This window comes from Chinchilla lanigera, unplaced genomic scaffold, assembly GCF_000276665.1.
Source record: "Chinchilla lanigera isolate Chin_1 unplaced genomic scaffold, ChiLan1.0 scaffold00043, whole genome shotgun sequence".
In the NCBI taxonomy this organism is placed as follows: Eukaryota; Metazoa; Chordata; class Mammalia; order Rodentia; family Chinchillidae; genus Chinchilla; species Chinchilla lanigera.
In genome coordinates, this window is record NW_004955444.1 from 4243803 (window position 1) to 4264004 (window position 20202).

Here is a 20202-nt window from a genome sequence, read left to right on the forward strand (position 1 = left end):
CTTACTGAGACAGGGTTTTGTAAGACAGTTCTGGCTGGCCTTGAGCTCACTTTGTAGACCAGGCTGGCCTCAAACCTGCAGTGATCCTCCTGCCTTAGTCTCCTGAGTGCCAGGATGACAGGTGTGCACCACCAGGGGTGGTCAGGAAAGTATTTTTAAGATGGGAAAAGAGCAGCTTCTTCAGATGGAATAGGGTGAGAACCTAAAGGATGTTAGATTTGACAATTTGGAAGTGATCTCAGATAGTGAAGTAATTTCGGCTTTGTCTACTGTGAATACATCAGTAGCCAACTCTGAAAGGGTGAAAGAGTTTGTATGCGTTTTGGGAAAAGATCAGGCTATTGAGTGGAAACAGAAAAGCTAAGCTCCAGGAGAGACACAGTGATACTACATAGAAGAACTGAACACCCAGATGAGGTTTGTGATCAGGAATTTAAATAAGTTAGCCAGTTTAAATTTGTGATTCTCCTGCCTCAGCCTCCCAGTATCCTGGAGATGAAAGGCATGTCCCACCATGCCCAGACAGTGGTTTACTAGTACCTTCATCCTATTTTAGACAAATGTAACGTGAGAAAATCTGCCTGTTAATGACGCTAAACTCAAGTAGGCCACAAAAAGTTATTAAGTTTTATATAAGGATATGAGCAGTCAAAAAGGGGGATATTCCATACCAGGTGCCCAGAAGTCTGAATAATTACTAACAGTACATCACTGCTTTTGTATTCCTTCTATATATATAGTAATTATTGAAGATGAGGTTAAAATGTCCAAAGTAATAACTCCGTTATCTAACACAAAAGTCGCATGCTCTTCTAGTGTTCCCAGCAAGTGTGATAGCTTCCTGGAACTGCAGATAGCTGGCCTGGGGCTGTATTGGTTTTACAACAGTTAATAACATGGGAAGCACCAAAGCGAGGGTGACAACATGGTCATGTCTTTGATTTCATGGCTGACAGGGAGACTTCAAATCTATAGAAGATGGTCGAAAACCAACAGTAGTCTATGCCGCTCTGGAAACATTAGTAATAATAGGCAATCTTCTGTATCAATCTTTTAGTTTTTTACATTGACTGTCTCTGTCAGAGTCTTCCTACAGAGATTAGAAAACAGAGAAAACAAGACTTAGGATTGCTCCATCAGTAATTAAAATTAAGAAAAAGAACATTTTGTATGCTTTATTTATTTATTTGTTTGTACCAGGAATTGAACTCAGGACCTTGCACTTGTCAGGCAGGTGCTTAGGCCGCTGAGTTATATCCCTGGCTGCATTTTGTATATTTTAATTTCAGGGGTCTAAATTGGTGCTAGCAATATGTTGGCAAATCAGCTGGATAGAGACCTTGACTTGAGGTAAATGTTCGGGCTTGAGCTCCTCTCTGCTAGGCAACTTTACATGAAACCCTCCGGTTCCTTGAGCCTTACTTATTTCCTAACCTGTGGACATAGTTCCAGCCCCACCCTCCTCATAAGTCTGATGTGAGGAGCTAAGTGGGTGGACTACAGGCCGATGAATGTGAGTATTATTTCTCACAGATTGTCACCAGGAAGTTATTGACTCTCGCACTGGTTTTCAGAAACATTAGCCAAGGCCCAGCAATGTAAGGAACCTACCAAAGGTCACAAAAATGACACAGCTACCACTGGGCGCTCACTCACTAATTTTGTAGCCAAAGATTTCTCTACATCAGAAGAAGAAAGTGACATGCCAGAGTTTGCAAACAGCCAGTCATTTATTTATTCTAGAAATAGCAAGAAATTATAGTAAGGAAGTGTACTACTCAGCCCAGTAGTAAATAATTTTACATAATCATACTAATGCAAATTTTGATTATTTAACTAACATGTGGGAAGGACAGGGGCTTTGAGGGCAATGACTAAAATAATAAACCAAGTAGTGCTAACATGTTATTTAAAAATTCATATATAATTAGTGAAAGAAGCAGTTAAAAGAAAGAAAACATAATCAAAGTCTTGTCCTATGAACAGAGAGTGTAAGAAGAAGGAATTGCTGCTTTCCACTATAGGCTTTCAACTAGTACTTGGTTTTTCATTGTATTCATATATTACATTTATACATGTCAGAGATGGAAAATAGAGGCAAATTTTAAAAGATTACTGAAAGCTCTCTGCAAATACAGTGTGTTTACACTGAGTTGATGAAACCATTATACAGTTGATTATTTTATATTTCATATTCTGAAAAACTAGAAAATTTGTGTCTGGTAAGATTTCAAATATGTGAGAGGTTATTAGGTCTCTGCAAAGATTATTCTTCTGTACCTTAAGTCTGAAATAATGAACTCTTAGTCTGTGATCAGTATTTGTTTTTTTGAGTATTGCTCAATGTTAAAACAGAATGTTGGTTTTCCGCTAAAGAGTTCTGGTTAACACAAGAACTCACACAGCAGGATGAACATGGAAATCTGTAACAAGGCTGTGAGGAATCATGGTCATGATATGCCTGGAAATATTCCATAGTCTCATTTCCTTCAGTTAGGGGGTCAAACGTCACTAGGTATCCTGAACTTTAGGTACAGCAAATGATGCAATGAGGAGTGAATTCCTTCTGTGGGGGGAAATTAAATGACCAGGGAAAGATGTCTCTCCTGAGTCACTGTATGAATGTGACAGTACTGGGTCTGACATTGAAGATACCCAAAAAGCATAAGGGAAATAGGTGTCCTTAGCTAAAGGGACTTCTTTATTTTTAGTTGGCTGATTGATACCATGAAAATATATGACAATCAAATTTGCACTTCTTAACCTTTACAGAAAAGAGTTTTCTCTATATACGTGTGTATTTAGATATAAGTATACCTGTTCATATGCATTAGATACATAGTCAAAGTATGAATAGGAAAAAACTTCTGAATATTTTCATGCTAGCATACCAACATTTTGCTGTCTTTTGGAGAACAGCTTTCTTCAATGACATAGTCTTATCCTAGTATTGTCTCTAAATTTAGAAGTCATCTAATACCGGGTCTCCTTTACTAGTAAAATTTATCAAAGGCTAGTAATGATAGATGATCTTGGAGACTCACTGATTGGGGAAACAGCCAAAAGAATTTGAAATGAACTACTGGAACCTGAGTCCAATAACTGGGTTAAACACCAACTACAGATTTTGACTAGGGATTAATACTGCATTTCTTATTGGCCAAAGGGAATCCACATATGCTATTAAAAAGTGTATCATCACGGAATTATGGTTTGAGACGTGCAATCTGATCTTCAGCAGAAATTGTCATTTTATTTAATACAGAATAAAGCGTAAGCATTGTATGAAGTCGTATCCTACGTATACATTCAAGTCGGTGGGCAGGAAATAAATACTACTGAGGAGGCGGCAGAAGACAAGAAGCAGAACTGAAAGCATAGGGATAAATAGGAAGGGAAAAATGGGCATAAGTTACCCAGGAAAAAACTATTACTACTTTTGAGAAAGACAAGTATTTGTGAATCTAACATATTAGAGGGATGAAAGAAATCATTAATCCAATATTTAAAAAAATAATTTGAGGAATAGGATATAAATATATATATACATATAAGATACTTATATATTTATATTATATATATATATTATATATATATATTTATATATATGTATATTTTTTCAAGTAGCTCATATTGCTGACTCAGGCTTTTAACTCCACCTCAGTTGAAAACCTGACCATCGGAATGGTTCCTGCTTTAAAGGAGCTTGAAGTATTACATCTGATGATACATATTTTATGTTTCAAAAACCCTTCTAACATATATAGCACACTATTTTCATTTTCAAGACCCAACATCTGGAGTTTTGTGACTTTAAATCTGATGCAACAGTAAGTGTTAGAGTTCGGGTTTCACCCTGTTCTTGATTTTGGATCATCAGGTTTCGAACACCCTTGTTCAAACGCTCTTTCCAGATTTCTTGCATTTTCTACAAGCTGAAATTTACTATACATTTCTCTTCTCTTTTCTAGTGGAAATTATCCTATAAGAGCTGAGTTTCTCAACCTGTAGAATTCTACTTAACAAACTCGATAAAACTAATAATAAACTATACACATCTTGTCCGTAATGCTGTTTAAAATGAAATAAACCTAGCATTTCATTTTATATTTATCTATAATACGTTAATAATATTGAAATTTTCAGGAAAATATTTTTTAAATAATAAAACATGCAAACAATATGAATTTTACTACAGACTGCTATGGCAGAAAATCCCATTTGCTTTTAATACACTCTAAATCTATATTGTCCCTGATCTATGTAGAAAATAAAGTCTTAATGTTGTTGCCTTTGCTTATCACTTTTACTCATAGCGATTCTCTGAACTAAGCTAATAGTACTATCTGCATGGTGCTTTCTACTTATTAAACACTTGAATTATTAAAGTCTTTCTTTATCTTTCTTAGTACTACTTGTGACAACGTCAGCACTGATCTGCCCTTCATTCCAAGTAGAAGTTATTCCTTTCATTCTCCCCACACAAATGCTGTTTGCACAAATTGAATGAAAAGGAAGGTATAAGAGTGTCAGGAGGAAGGGGACTGCTCCATGGCCCTTCTTAGGGGCAGATTGCTCTCATGGCCCACCTCCAGGGGTGATGTCAGAACCACAGAACGACGAGGCTGAGTAAAACAGGCAGATGCTCCACACAGCGCTGGGTGAATAATGTAGGCAGCCCTTTCCCAGAAACCCCGAACAAGCTTCAGACATAAGTTAGAACTTGAAACCTCCTCTTTTATGGCAGTCATTACTTTTGGAGTTTCATATTTATTTTAACAAGATTTTTAAGTGAAGAGAAACCAGTTTTATTGATGTTCAAAATTTTTGAAGTACTAAGCCAAATTGTGTAAAAAAAAAAAAAAATACCATGCACACAATGGTCAATTTTCTTCACTTGAATACTCCTCAAAAGATGTTTTAAAGCCTTTTAATTTTAGCTTGAAGAAAATCTCTACATCTATTGTAAGCAACTCTTAGTAACGTCACCTACTTACCACCTTCAAAATTTGCTCACAGTCACGACTTATATTTCTGACACCTACATTACATTTCATGACTATCCTCTAAAGTTTGATTCTAAAAAGTAGTACCAGCATTATATTTAAAGTTATATGAATTTCAAACTAAATATGGCATTACAACAATAGCAGGACACCCAATCTTATCTTTCAAGCTGCTGTTGTCAGAATTTCTAAGTGTCCGTACATGTTTAATGAGTCACCTCACATGATGTTTAAACCCTTTTCACCTTTTTAACAAGGCTTCAGAGATGGTATGGAATTGGCATGATCTGTTAAGAATTCATGTAGCAATTTGACAGGCTCTTGAAGTTGCAAGCATAGTCTAATTATTATTTAAATAAAAAATGAACGTTATGCAGAAACCATTCCTAAAGTCGAAGGGGGACATTCGTAAGTATTAATGCTTAAGTATTATTTCAGCACACTGGTTTTCTTTTGCAAAAACCTGGAGAAAAACACGGTCATTGGCTTCTAATCTGTGGCTGTTGCTATTGGTCTGGGGATTGGACTGCGGAATGAATTGACTGCTAAGTGGCTTTTCCAGGTCTGGTTTTAAGGTCAGTGTGAATCATCCTACCCATCAGGAAGAGCAATGAAGAACTATAGCTTATGGATATTATTTTACTTGTTTCTAAATTTCGTGTGTGTGTGCACATGCATGAGTGTATGTTGGTATGTAAATAAGAGGTACAGTAGTGGCTTCAAGATGCTGTGTAAGTATGGGGAATAAGAAAGCTAATTTGGTCAAAGTGACAACAAACCTGGATGAGCCAGCCTCTCGTGTCCCTTCCTCTAAATCTCCTGTCTTGTCTATCTACGAACTAGTTACTGTCTTTTTCTATATTTTGCCCTTTCCACTCAGCACGATTCACCACATGACTAGGTCTAGCTTTAAATCCTTAGAATACTTGTTCAGCTATGGGAATGCAAAAGCCACTGAAAAGATCTTGGAAGTGCAGGAACTGGGACATTCAGAACTAAAAACAGGATAGTCTGGAAAAGCAAGGAAGTTTATCATCCTGGATAATATATACTGTCAAAAGCCAGGAACCTTGGCTGATTTTTATGGTACCTATGTCAGGTCTGCTGCTCTGAATCATGTAATTTCAACTTCAAACAATTCTTTATTTTACTGAACAATATATGACCTTACAGTAAAAATTAATGAGTAGTTCCCTATTTAAAAGGAAACAGGAAGAGAGAAGTTGAGGGCTAATGTATGTTTCATCTAGCAATCTTTTCCCTTGGAAATCTTGTGGATCATAATGTCGTGGTCACAAATGTTCATCCCGATAGAGTGTTTAATTACGTAAACAATACTTGGTGTAGGTTGCAAAGCCACTAAAATCACGGAGCAGAACCAAAAAATTTAATGCCATTTTAAAGTGCATGTCCACTGCCATTTCCCCACTGCCAGCCCCAAATTCTAGTTTCTGCTCTGGATAGATTGCCTATAAACAAACAAAAGAATACAGCTATCGTATATGAGGAACAACTAAAACTAAAATCCTTATACAGCGCTTTTGTGTTTTACTTTTCTCCCTTCCTTAAAATAGATGCTTCATCTTATTTTAATGGTCATGTCTTGGAGCCAGGAGGCAGCCCTTTCTTACTGATGGGGGCTCTACTTAACTGGTGTCTGTCATCAGCCTGACCTTGTAGCTTCCTCTAGAGCCATTATACCCTGGGTGCTGGCTTATTTTCATACACCAGCCCCCTCTGCTTGATCCCACTTCATCTACTTCACGGACACAGACATTTGTTGGGCTTATTAGCTCAGCAGGAGCCTTATCATATTTTGTATCTGAGGCTGTTGGAGACGTCAGGAGATGGAAACGCTGGGGAGCTTTTTATCCTTTTCTTCCTCTCACTTTCTCCTAGAGCCCAGTGCTGCATTTGGATTCCGAGCTCTCTCACTACTCGATGCTGAGATCTCTTTAAATATGTCTAGCTTTGCCATCTGTACCAATAACACCACAAAGGCTTAGCCATGATTAGGCTGTCAAGATTTATTAAGTTAAAAAGTATCAAAGTTTCTCGCTGCAACCCCAGACCTTTTAAGAGTCTACCTTCTTTGGAATCCTTCCCACCCTCCTCTCACTAACATCACAGTCAGTGTGCTTCGCTTGACCTTGACCGACATCTGCACCCGCGGAACGCTAATGAATTTGGGCCAATTCATCTCCAAACTCCAAATTTAATCAAGCTGACATGCTAGGGAACGCACACTAAAATGAACTCCTAGCATTTTAGGTAATCTGTACATTTTCATAAATTTCACCTGATAGGTTTTAGCTATGATTAACATTTCAGTTTCTTTAAAATGTTAAACTAATACATGCTTACTTAGTAGCTAATATTCAATATTAATGAATTGTGTTTATTTGCATAAGTGCTTCTGTGTGTGTGTATTTTTAATTTTGGAAGCATACAGAAACTAAATAAAACAAACATTTGCACTATTTAATAACAACCTATAGACAAAGTGCAAAGCTGTTACAAATTAATTCCGCTGCAGTGTTTATCTTTAAGATGCTTGAGTGCTATAGCACCCTTTGGAACAGTTATACATACATGTTTGTATGTGATTATAATTACATTTTACATGCTTTTACTTATAATTTGACTACCACTCTATACAAATGTCTAATACCATTTGCACAAGGTATTATTGCATTTTTTGATGTTACCTAAATAGGCAAATCCATAATCTGACAGAAGTTTTCACCTATCCAAATGAATTGAGCACTTCCCATACACTTATTGAAAATATTATTAATTATCATCAGCTGAAATCATAATCCAACTTGTCCTAGGTATGCCTGTAAACGTCTAAGTGTGCAAGAAGAAGTATATCTGTGGAGCTTTTTTTGTTCTAAAAAGAATAAAAAACACAAATGATGCAGAATTTCAAAACAAGATGGCAGGAAATTAACAATGGTTATTATATTGCATACTTTTATCTTCAAAATAGTTGCTCAGATTCTCAGACATAGGCATGTAAAATTGACCAAACAATAGAAGCAATATCTGTTCCTTTCAGTAAACTAATAGAAATTAGTAGTGCAATTATCTTAGCTATCCTGTGTGTATTTGTTCATATAGGTATATGTGTATATTTATTTGACATTAAATTAAAATAGTAGATGAAAGGCTGTCATTTCAGTCTAACATATCTATACTGTGCGTATTTTTTGAAAGAGAAGATAGCAGCTTAAAATGGAAAATCTTTAATTCCCAAAGTAGTCTGTACCATATAAAGTATTATTCTAGTTTACTTTAATTTTTGTTATGAACAGCTCCAAAGTTTAATTCTGCCTTATAACTATCCAGGCTTACGTCTGTGTCTACAAACATCTGGGGTTATAATCAATTGAGAAAAAAATCTACAAATTTTATGACAATTTTTAAATTGAATTGAAAGCTTTTCAATTCAATGAAGGTTTTTTATAAACATGCTGTCATTATACAGAAAAACTTTCAAGTTTTACTATAAAGTTTTATTGATCACACTTTTTAAACATCCACACAGAGCTCAGCCTCACAAGATCATGCTGTGTAAGGAGAGTTAAAACTTTAATACCTGCACAATTTATTACCATGTAGATTGATACACATCATATCCTTAATGTCATGCTTTTTTTACATGATGGAAAATTCTTCTAGAACATACCTGAAAACCATAATATGAATAGTTCTTAATACAGATATAAACATAACATGTATAGCAACATGTATAGCTAGAACAGGCATAACCATTAAATTTTGTATAACAGAACGTTAGTCATTTGGAAACATTTGGAAGAAATGGATGTTTCAGTTATGTTAATTGGAATAATGTATCCTAAAAATATTATAAAAGGCAGGTTATCTGGAGATAAACCTAAAATTTAAAGTTTGGAGATAATTTAGGGTTTTAGTACCTGTTAAGTTTCTCTCCATTTTCTAAAAAGCCAATGCCTATTTTCTTCAATAAAACAATAATATTTTCTCTTAATTTCAAGAAGGAATATTCAGAAATGAAATTTATTTGCTACCATTAAATCTTAAATCTACAATAAACTCTTTCAATCAACACACAAATATCCAAATTTTATTGTGGCTTCAGATATCATATAACAAGTACAAACCACTATGCTTTATTTATTTTAGTTTATTATAAATATAAATATATTTATTTAATATCTTTCCACATATTAAGAACCTTAGGTAAGTTTACTAATTAAATGTGAGACATTTAAAAACTTAAAAACATACAGATTCAAATTTGAAAAAAATTATTCAAATTAAATCATAAATTTGTGGTTGGCTTAACAATGGAGACAATACTTTTTGAAAAAGTTTTTCCAACTCTGTTGTCTTATTTATTAAATTTCATTGTTCTACAAAGTTTTATAAAGTGCAGGGGTAAAGATGGTGTGAGTTAGGCAGAGATGAAAAACATTGCTGTCTTTGTTTTCATTTTGTTTCCTTAACCTCATATGTTTGTGCTATACATGTGGGATACAGATATAAAAATATGAATAAAAGGAAAATTCTGGTCAGTGTTATCAATATTAACTGTGAGATTCTGGTTGGATTAAAAGCATTTTACATTTAAAAGGTCAGCAGATGCTACGTTAACATCATTATTTTCACTTAATTGCTAGGCAACTCTAAAAAAATAGCGTTTAAGGAATTATTAAAGATGGACCAGGCCTAATGTAAACAGTAGACTTGTGAATTCCAGAGATCTTCATGTGTTGAAACAGTCTTTCCTGGGTTTATATTTCTTTAATATTCACAACGGAGCCATGTGGAACTGACCCAGAAGTGGTGAGGGGAAACTCCTGGTAGTGTTTTGTTTCTATAGATAGAATTTTTTGGTCTATGGTGGTCATTTGTTCAGTATGGTTTAAATTATTTCAGAGGAAAAAATTAAGGCTGAAAGTGATTTCAGGGAAAATCTCAGTTATGTTCATGTTCCCAGTAGTGAAATTGTCATTTGCAGAGTGTATTACACTATATATATGTATACATATACATTCTGTCACATAGCTTTCTCATTTTATGTTACAGTTCTTTGACTTGCTCTCTAACATCAGCAGGTGAGGGTCAGGTGGCTCTGTGCTCAGGTCTTAGATCTTCCACTAGCTTATTTAATCTCTCTAAAACTCACTATCATCACAATATAAACGCAGGGTAAATATTCATAGCTTTGGGAATACACAAAGATGAAACAGTAACGCATACAGCACACACACAGTGCCTGGCTCACACACTAGGTGCTTTTATGATTTGAAACAAGGATCACTCCTTCTTAATTTTGTCTCCTTAGCTCATGGTGCGTAAGAGTTCAGTTGATGTTTGTTGAGCAAATGAATCATAAAAGAGTATTGTTAGAATTGAGGGTAAGAGTTAAGTGGTATGTTTAAGGTTGTACACCTGGGCATTAGTGGCCCTGGGAATTAAGTCCACATTTCCTAACTCTGAAGCCCAACATTTTTCCAGCTTGCTGCTCGTAAGAGGAAGGTAACCACTGTCTCGCCTTCCTGATTATTCCCTGTGTACCAAACCTTGGATCACTACACTAATTTCTTTTGCTGGCCTGGCATCTCCACCACAAATGTGTAGTAGCTATTTGTTATTTCAAGTGTTTAGCAAAACATACTCTCTGGTAGAGTAAAATCTCAAAAACCCAATTAAGTAGCATAGCAACTTGCCCAAACATACTCCATAGTGATGCACAGAAACTATCTCCATCATTCCTATCTCAAGCAGTGGCAGCTGGTCATAGATGTTAATTTTAAGGAGCAATAGCTCTCACATAATATATTATGCCATGAAAGGATAAAACAGTTGAATTTTTATTTAGCTATACTGTTACAAGTTAAAAACGTGCATGTTATTTCACATTTTGTTACATGCTAAACATATTATATCCCTGTACCTGGAGCCCCATATTAAAAAACCCAAGTCTTCAGAGTTGAAAAGAAAAAACTCCATAAACAAGAACACAGCATCAATATACTAGCTATTTTAAAACTACCCATCTAAAGGAGGATATAACATGAAAAAGTCTCATTACTATTGATAGCAACCAAATCAAACCAAACCAACAACAAAAAACACGTGTGCGCGCGCGCACACACACACACACACACACACACACACACACGACAAGCAAACAGCCAGTGAAAAGACTTAAAGTTTTGGACATTATAATCTCCTTTAGATGAATTTCTGTTTTACTGTCAGATGATTTATTTTATTTACTTAAAATATTTATAACACTCTTCAGTATTTTCAAAATTAAACTTTATATGAACAAGAAAGCCATACAAAACCCATCACTTGGGTGGAGATGAACAGCTATTGTAGAATTCTCAATGTATATGAGACATTTGTTTTTTACTGTAGTAGTATCATTCTAGCAAATAAATACCTATAGTGGTGATTAAATCAACCAAGGATGAAATCATATAGAAGACATATCTACATTTTATATATAGGATGAATATAAATGCCTAGATTTGAAACTCTCACTGGATGAAAGGGAACGGCATACTTTTATGGTTACTGCATTTTTGTTATTCAAAGAAGGAAGCCTGAAAGATACTGAGAAAGGAAGAAAGAATTCACTCTGCAACGTGTTCAGTGAAAAGTGCTGTGGACAAAAAATAATAATAAAAGGTCACAGTTGAAATTAAACTGCCAGGCAGTCTCTACATGGCCTGCTCATTATATATTTATTGTTTCTTGACTATGGAAAAATGATCATGATCATCATGGTTTTCACCTGACTTTCAAAAATGAATGCACATTATCTTTTGCATTATCTAAATAGAATAGGCTACGTTCTATGCAGTTACTAAACTTAAAATGATGGAATGTTCATTTGGCCTGTCTGTCTCACCCATCTTTTCTCCCCCTCCTTCGGCTCAAAGGGAGGAAGGGGAAGCAGGCTTTTTCCTTGGCAGGCCGGCAGGCAGGCAGGCAGGCAGTTGTCTCAGCAATCAATGCCAGTGTCATCTTATGAGTCAGCAAGACACATTTAGTGCTCTCTTGTTTGGGTCTAACTCTACGATTCCCTGGGGCTTTAGTCTCCTCTGGCCCGGTGCCAGAGGACTTTGCGCTGGTCCCCAAACCTCACGCCCTGGTTCTCATCCCGCAGCTCTGCCTCGCTGCCTACGTTGTCCACCTTGCAACACAGGAAATTTGTTTATATGGTCGTGAGTGTTCACTCCCCCCACCACGATGTTGGAAAAGAAAAACGTCAAACTAAAAGAAAATCTAATTTCTGAAGCGTGTACCCAAAACAAAAGCGATAAATTCAGTATGATTTTAAAGTATTTTCATTTATGTTTTCATCTATTGTCTTCAGCCCAAGTTGAAAAAAAACAAAACAAAACAAAACAAAAAAACAGCACAGGTGTTTTGCAACGTGCAGCTTAGGTCTGACATCTAGTTTTTGATGCTCAGGGTTAAATTCAAATCCACATGGCCTGGTTACCAATCTCCACAGTTGCACCCAGGAAGGGCTAGGAAAGATTGATGATTGCGATTGCGAGATTAATCCTGTAATGTTTACAAGACTCCTGAGCTGAAGCCTGGTTGGTCGTATCATGCTACCCAGAGAAGGCCGCTTGGCTTGCCAGGGTAATTTCTTCTGATGCAGTAAATAACGAGGCATAATGAAAATACTCTGATGTATTCCACTGCCTGATTGATGCTCTGCATGTGATACGGTAAGAGCAGTGCACTCGCTATCACAAATTTACATATACAAACCAGCAGAAGACTCATGATAATGTCAGCATCCTGCAGAAGCCCTGGGATGCTACACAATTTTATAACAGTTATGAATTACTGTTGACCTTTCTGGCCTCTTATACCGGTATGCTAGACTTGAGCATATTGAAAGTCATCAGTCTGAAGCATTCATTCTTTACATAATTACGGCTATTTGTGTGGGGGAGGGCAGTGTTTCTTTCATTGTTAAGAATTAGCATTAAGGGACAGCGCTGCTGTGACCTGCCGTGTTCTCCATGGCTTTGTACACAGTTTAATAAAAGCGGGAAAAAGGAGGCTGAAAATACTTTAGCATATTTTCAAAGCACAATCGCCCCAAAACAGAAATGTGAACTCTTTTTTAGAACTTTCTAAGCATTGAAGGAAAATGATGCCCGCAGCTTGAATTTATTTTTTTTTTTAATGTAGGGCTTAAATTAGTATTATTTTTTACTAATTCTCTATAATATTTAATTAAACAGTTATTATTTAATTTGTGGTCCGTGAATTGTAAAAATGGTAAGATCAAAGCAGAGGTCTGAGTCCATATAGAGATTAAATTTTTGAATTTATGCACATGGATTACTGAGCACAACTCCATACTTTATACTAAATATTTGAATAATCAGGCTTTTAGAACATCACTGAACATGGCTTCTTATTATCATTTGCATTTTAATGTCCTTAAAATTATTACACTAAGGGAAATGTTTTTGATACATTACAGCATTTCCTCTAAATGTGTGATTATGTTAATGAGTTTTCAATCAGTATCCTAGCCTGACACCATAAGAAAATTTATGCAAAGTTCATACCCTGTCAGGGCCTTTAATCAGGACCATTTATTAGAACCCTGCCTTCTTTGATGGTTGCTGCTGCCTTTATTAAATATACTGAGTGGGCCATCTGAAGAAAAGGACAATGAAAGGTTACCGGGGATGAAAGCATGAATGCTATTTGCTCATGTTTCCTTTACAGACACTTCTTCAATAATTAAGAAAGGGTTTTCTTTGGCCTTTTAGGCTTTTGAAGTGCATATCAAACATAACAGTTCTTGTTTTTGTGGAAAGCTTAATACATGCATTTAGCCTTAAACACAGGTAAACTAACTTAGAGGTTTGTAAGCATAGGAATGTGTATGTGTGTGCATGTGTGTGTGTGATTTTTATATCGAAGAGAAAAATCACAAGCTTGTCAGGTGTGTGGCTTTATATCACTAGGTTTTTCTCTAAGGAGACCAGATATACTTTCAATCACACAGAAAATAATTGAATTAAAATGATACCCTCACTTTTTTATTGAAGATGGACATCTTTTTTTCTCCTTATTTTCCTACATGGAAACTTAGGTTGAGCTGTGGCTATAGTGTAATAATAATTTTTGAATATTGCAAAACAGCTTTAAATAAAACGAATGCATTTTTTAGCTCCTGACATTAGCGCTAGTACATTTACACAGTTACTTAGCATACTACTTGTACACTTGCAGAAAGACTGAATTTGGCATGAACGGTAGGTACCATTTTTCTGGATTACGAGCAGAGAAAAACAAAACACACAGAAACCCTAGCTAAGCAGTATTGACAACCTGAGGTTTGGATACAAATCCAATATGAGAAAACAGACTCACTTCAATGAAACACATACAAACAACAAATTCTGTTTTAACATGTCTAAATAGGTAGTAGGTGAGTGACAGGCTTGGGTCTCCCAGGAAAGCCATTAGCCGAGAACTTGATAGGAAAATGTTTGATTTGAATTCACGTGGCATTTCCCCTCAGGGGGTGAGCTGAGTGGTGCAGGGGATTCACTGAACGTGCCTGCTGGGCTGCACCCTGGAAAATGGAATCTGTAGGGTTCCCTAACACTAGCAAGTCTATGACTCTATCACCACCTTGGAAGGAGTAGTAATTACAGTAATCTGCTGATTGCCCGTTGCTCTGCTCCTCATTCCCCTTATATATCTTTTCTCTTTCTACCCAAATTTCGGGGCATTTTTTTGAGTAGAATTTTCTCCATACTCAAGTATAAGTTTTAGGTTCATATTTTTATTTGCTCCTCACAAAAATTAATCATGTCCCTCTTGAGGTAACTGCTAGGAAGTTTATTAAAACAACATGATTTGCTGTCTAAAATTTGGTAAATGAATTTACCACTATTTTCAGTACTTTTCTATTACTATTTAGCATTGTTATGTATAGATATTTATCCAAGTCTAAACAGTAATTGCTAAGAGTATAGGGTCATAGACTGAATTAGTCTGATTTTTTTTAGTTTAGTGATGTTTATCATATTTGCTTTCTGAAAATACTTATATAGAAAGGCTACTAATTCAGATTTGAAATATGCAAAAATAAAATGAATTACTGGCAAAATCAATTATTATTTTAGACTCAGAAATTCACAATAAGAAGATACAGCATTAGTTATGCTATAAATTTAAGCACTGGTGCACAAAAGAATTAGTAACTAAATAAGCCCTGCATTAAAACTTTTATGTAGGGATGAAAATTAGTTTAAAGAAAATCTTAGTAAATGGACCCTTTGACACCAGTATTATGTTTAATTTTATTCATGTGTTTCTAATATATTCCATCATGTAACAATCATTTCCTTTGACTGTTGGTCCATCTCCCCTCCTTTCCCTTCACCCTCCCAGTACACACACACACACACACACACACACACACACACACACATACACACACACCAGGCCAACCAAATGAATCAAGTAGTGTCTTCTGGTTTGAAGAAAAACATATATAAAATGCATCTCTAAACACATCAAAACAGCCTATAACACGTCTTTGTTATTATCTTCAATATATTATTATAGAGAATTGAATTATTATTTCACTTATTTCAGAGTTAGGAATATATATGGCTTCCGTATCATCAAATAAAGAATATGGCACTTTGCTTCACAGGGAAGAAGGCAGAAGGCACACATGAATATTAAAACTAATAAACCTAGCTGACAAGATATATATTTGACACTAGGTATTTTTCCCCACCCTAGCACTGCGTGTAGCTGGGGCGAGTATTCAGAACATCTCTAAATATGTGTATTTATAGGGCATGCGTGTACACACGGCTTCTCCTGCCCCTCCCCCTCCCATATATTGGGGGCTTATGAAGGGAACAAGAAGAATGAAAATCAGCTTCTGCAGAAGGCAGCAGCAATCCCATGATTCCATCGGAGCCAATCACTTAACATATCATTCATAATGCGAGCCCGCTCCCATCATCCTTGCCCTGTCAGTAGTAGCTTTCTTCATTTTCCTCTGCTGCTCAGTTCCCAGAAAGTGGAACCACTGTATCATTTACTGTCCACAACCTAAGCTGCTGATTTCAGGGTTGATTTGTTATTTTCCATAATGTCCTGTACAATCCTTCCTTATTTTAATGCAAGTTTAAGTTGGAGAAAAGCCTTAGATAATTTTGACAGTGGAAGGTTTGGATGAGATTAAATTTATCTATAGCTTTGAATGCCTCTCTGCGGGTTTTAAGCATTTTAAAAGATTTAAATAAGTGTTTTATGGTAAGTGGTCCTTTTTTTCTTTCAAGACTGTTATAAACTAAGTGGACAAAACAAATGACCTGAGATATCTTTAGCACAAGTTAAAGGAAATCTTTCTTATCACTGAAAATTGGTGACTCAAAAATGTCCATAATGGGAAGGAAAAACATTTATTCGGCATCTCCTGAAATAGTTATGGGCCCATTATGTCTAACAAGGCCTCCTGAAGGCAGATTCGTTATAATTTGTATTTTTTCTTATTATTTTTCACAGCAGACAGTGATGGCTCTCTGACTTAAAACCTAATCACCAGTGCCTATTAAATTTGGGTTTATACGTTGCTGAAGGTAGAACTGATTATCATAGCGAATGAAATACTTGTTTGGTCTATTCCCGGAGGGCACAAAGTCATTCTTCAAGGTGATGCATCTCATTTGAGGAATACATTAACAATTGAAGGCAGTTAAAAATACATGTGAACTCCCAGCGAGGCAAATCTGAGGTTGACCACATATATTTGCTGGCTGACTCTTGCCTCATTCAGAGAGGAAAACTGTGACACGGAAGGCTGATTTCTGCACCACGCTAGCCCTTAATTTACAACGATAAAGTGGCTTGTGGATCGTGTGAGCTGAGAAAATATTTAAGTCCTTGACATTCTGTACAGATTTTGCATGCTTCTATACATCTCTGAAGTTATAGAAAAAATATATTGAGAAGATAAATACTAAAAGAATTAAAAGCCCTTTTATAAAATGTCAAAGGTGTAGTATGAGTTCAATGTCAGTGCAACTGTCTAGGCCCCGAGCAGAAAGCTTACCAGAAAATGCACACAGCCTAGAATATTTAAAGAGAGAATTAGCGGTCAAATAGAGCAGGTTACATAATGATTTTCTCAATCAGACAGACTTTCAAATTCAAATAGGTAGGATATAATATAATTAAACACTACTGATATTAGTTAATATACTTTCCCATTTTCACTTTGCTAATTTTTTGGTATAAAGAAATCCCCAGTATTTAAAAGTGAAATTATAGTTCCTTGAAGAAAAATGAAGTCAAAATTTAGGTTTTTTTCAATCTCTAAAATAAAAGTCTAAGGACATTCTAGGGATTGGAACAATTTTCAGATAAATATGACACTTTGGCAAGAAACTATGAAGAAACGCCGGCCAGCAATGAGCCTCATGACAGGCAAGCAAATTCAGGAAAAGTGGAAACTCCTCAATGGGAAAGGAAAAATGAAAACTATGTACATTTATCTGAAATGTTGAGTTTCCCATTTCTAAGCACAAGTCTTCGTAGCCCAGCATTTTTTCAAAAACAGTTTCTCATGCCTTGGCTCATGTAGTTACTGCACATACTCGAGGAGGCGGACGGACGTGTCCCATCCGTCTGAAAACCGAATTTCAGCCGGGACACAAAACTCACCCAACACCTGGAAGCCAGAAAGGGGCGGGGCTGGGATTCAAGTTCTGATCTGCAGACTTCCGGCTCAGTGCTTGTTCCTCTGACCCACACTGCCCGCGTTTTCGTCAGGGGAGGGGACTGTAGACATATTTCACTGTGTGTGATGTATGGGTTTATCGGAGGAGTGACACCATAGAGCACTGAAGTGCAAACCATAGGAATGAAGTCGTGCATAAAGCTGTGTAAGAAATATGTACGCGGAAACCCCATTTCATGAAGGTGCCGGGGCCCATGTGGCTTCTCGGATTATTTATAGGCGCATTGCTATTCCTGTATTATTACTATTATTGTTGTTTACTTTCTCTGTGGCACCATATTGTTTTAAATAAATTGTGCCACGGGCCACATGGAACAAGAATGGTGCGCTTTGATTAAAAAAAAAATAGCATTTTCCAGGTTCAAGTGCGAAACTCCTCCCTGGTCACAACCTGAGGGCATTGTGGGTTACTGATGGAGAGAATGCATTTGTGTCTCCAGGGAGCGCATCCTTTTCAGCTGATTTTAGAGCTGAAAAAGCTGGAGTTTCAGAGGCGGCTCCTGCCCTTTCATTCAGCTGCCTGTAAAGTGTTGTGAAAGCTGAGGCCAGAAATGGCAGTGACTGAGGATTTTAAAGAGTGAGGGCACGAGGAAACCACTGCACAGGCTCTGGGTGCCCGGAATGGAACCTGCTTGCTTCACAACCCATTTGAATTGATGTTAAAAGACTGGCATTTCCTAATGTATTTTGAAGTCATTATAAAGAGAACATAGATTTTTTAAATACAAAGACAACTATCAGGGAGTATGTGACTTACCTTCAGCTATGACATCATGTACAATATGTATTTTGTAAGGGACATTCAAATCTGAGTTTTATATTTCTGCTCTTTGGTAAACAGAGGTTAGAATGCTTCACCATTTGGCCAGTTTCAAAACATTAAAATATTGTTTTAACAACTACTTTAGTTTAAAAGCCACTAGGAAAACTGGTCACCCTCTTTTACTTTTTAATTTAACATGCAACATAATGGTGAAAACATGAATCTGTTATTTTTGAAAATAAAATTAAGAACACTTGAGAGGGAATACGCATGAAACACAGCCATCTAGATAATGCTCAAAGATAATGAAACGAAGTAGTATGTTACTCAGGGACATGGGCTCTTCAATCAAATGCTTAGGTTTAAGTCTTTGCTTCTGACAGCACTCCCTGTGCTTCAATTTTTTGACATATGAAAGTAGAGAAGCCATAAAACCTCATTTCCCAAAGTTGTTTTGAGGACTTCATGCAAATGCTCAGATCACTTCCTGGAACATGTACTGTCCTTGATGTGTATTAGTCATTGTTTCAAATGGGAGATCTTTCAATGGTGCTATGTTACAATGCAGAGTAAGATGCTTTTGTGTTATAAAATGATGAGTGTTTGGGGGAGTCCATAAAGTAGTTGTTTTGGTTAGGGAATCACTAGAGGAGCAGACTTGATAGAATATATATTAGATGAATGATATTTAAGGACTTACAGGCTGACTGCCAGTGGCTACCCATAGAGGCAGGGGTGGATGACTGCAAACAGGACCCTAGAGGGCAGGAAGATGCAGTCATATCTGAAGGCCTGGAGCTCACTGCAGTGTCCAGTGGGAGTCTGTTTCGGCGAGCTGGAAAGTCTGCACTGGAAGTGTGACAGCATTCCAAGGGTGCTGGCAAAGACTGAAACTTCTCTGAAGAAGCAAAAGTAAGACTATCTTTCTCTTCCCCTATTTATTCCAGCCGTGCTAGAAGCCTATTCGTTGGAACCACCAGCACCCAAGGCGGGTCGTCTCTCTTAGTAAGTCGTGAATCGAGGCACACCCAGAACTGTGATAAAACAAGCAGCGAAGTCTTTCTTTTGCATGCTGACACCACAGCTATCATTGTAGTGCGGTTCAGGAAGCTTACATTTGAAGAGGTAGAGAAGTTGGTAAGATCTGGAATTAAGCAAACTTGCTATCAGGTCCTGCATCTATCAGAAGTGTAACTATGCTTTGTAAAATGAAATGATAACACTGTTATACAGGTTTGCTTAGCTGATCCATGTGATTAACCGGTGTCTGGAAGTAACACACCTTTGAGATAAGGTGGTTGTAGTATTGGTGTTACTCAAAGAAGGATATGATGCAAAAACAGCAAAAGTGAAGTTGGGTTAAGATACAGAGCTCAGCACACAGCAAAACTTCTTGCTCAACTGAAACCAGGGTTTGCTGCATGATTCATCAGTTCATGCAGTGAGATTCAAAGTAGCCTCGCTCAGTGGCATGATTCTACTCAAAATTGTGTTAGAGAGGTTTCCTTTGGGGCAGCACCAGGGATAGCTCCCAGTTGTCCTTTGCAAGGCCAACCATTTCTGCTCTCTCCCCTGAGTTACAGAGACTGTCAAAAATTAAGTTCCTTGTAAGAGTGATC

The 20202-nt window shown here is 36.6% G+C and overlaps 1 long non-coding RNA gene across 2 annotated transcripts in view; it reads right to left on the bottom strand.

Moving 5' to 3' along the window:
• Window positions 1–617: 617 nt before the first annotated feature.
• LOC102016528 overlaps window positions 618–20202 on the bottom strand; it is a 36974-nt gene continuing 17389 nt past the window's right edge. Inside the window, exons 3-4 of one of the 2 annotated variants that reach the window (XR_262239.1) lie at window positions 8608–8697; window positions 618–1090 (exon numbers count right to left, since the gene is read on the bottom strand). This is a non-coding gene — a long non-coding RNA (uncharacterized LOC102016528). Of the gene's footprint in view, window positions 1091–8599; window positions 8698–20202 lie in introns of those variants that run through there. The other variant, XR_001235496.1, reaches the window with a different exon arrangement.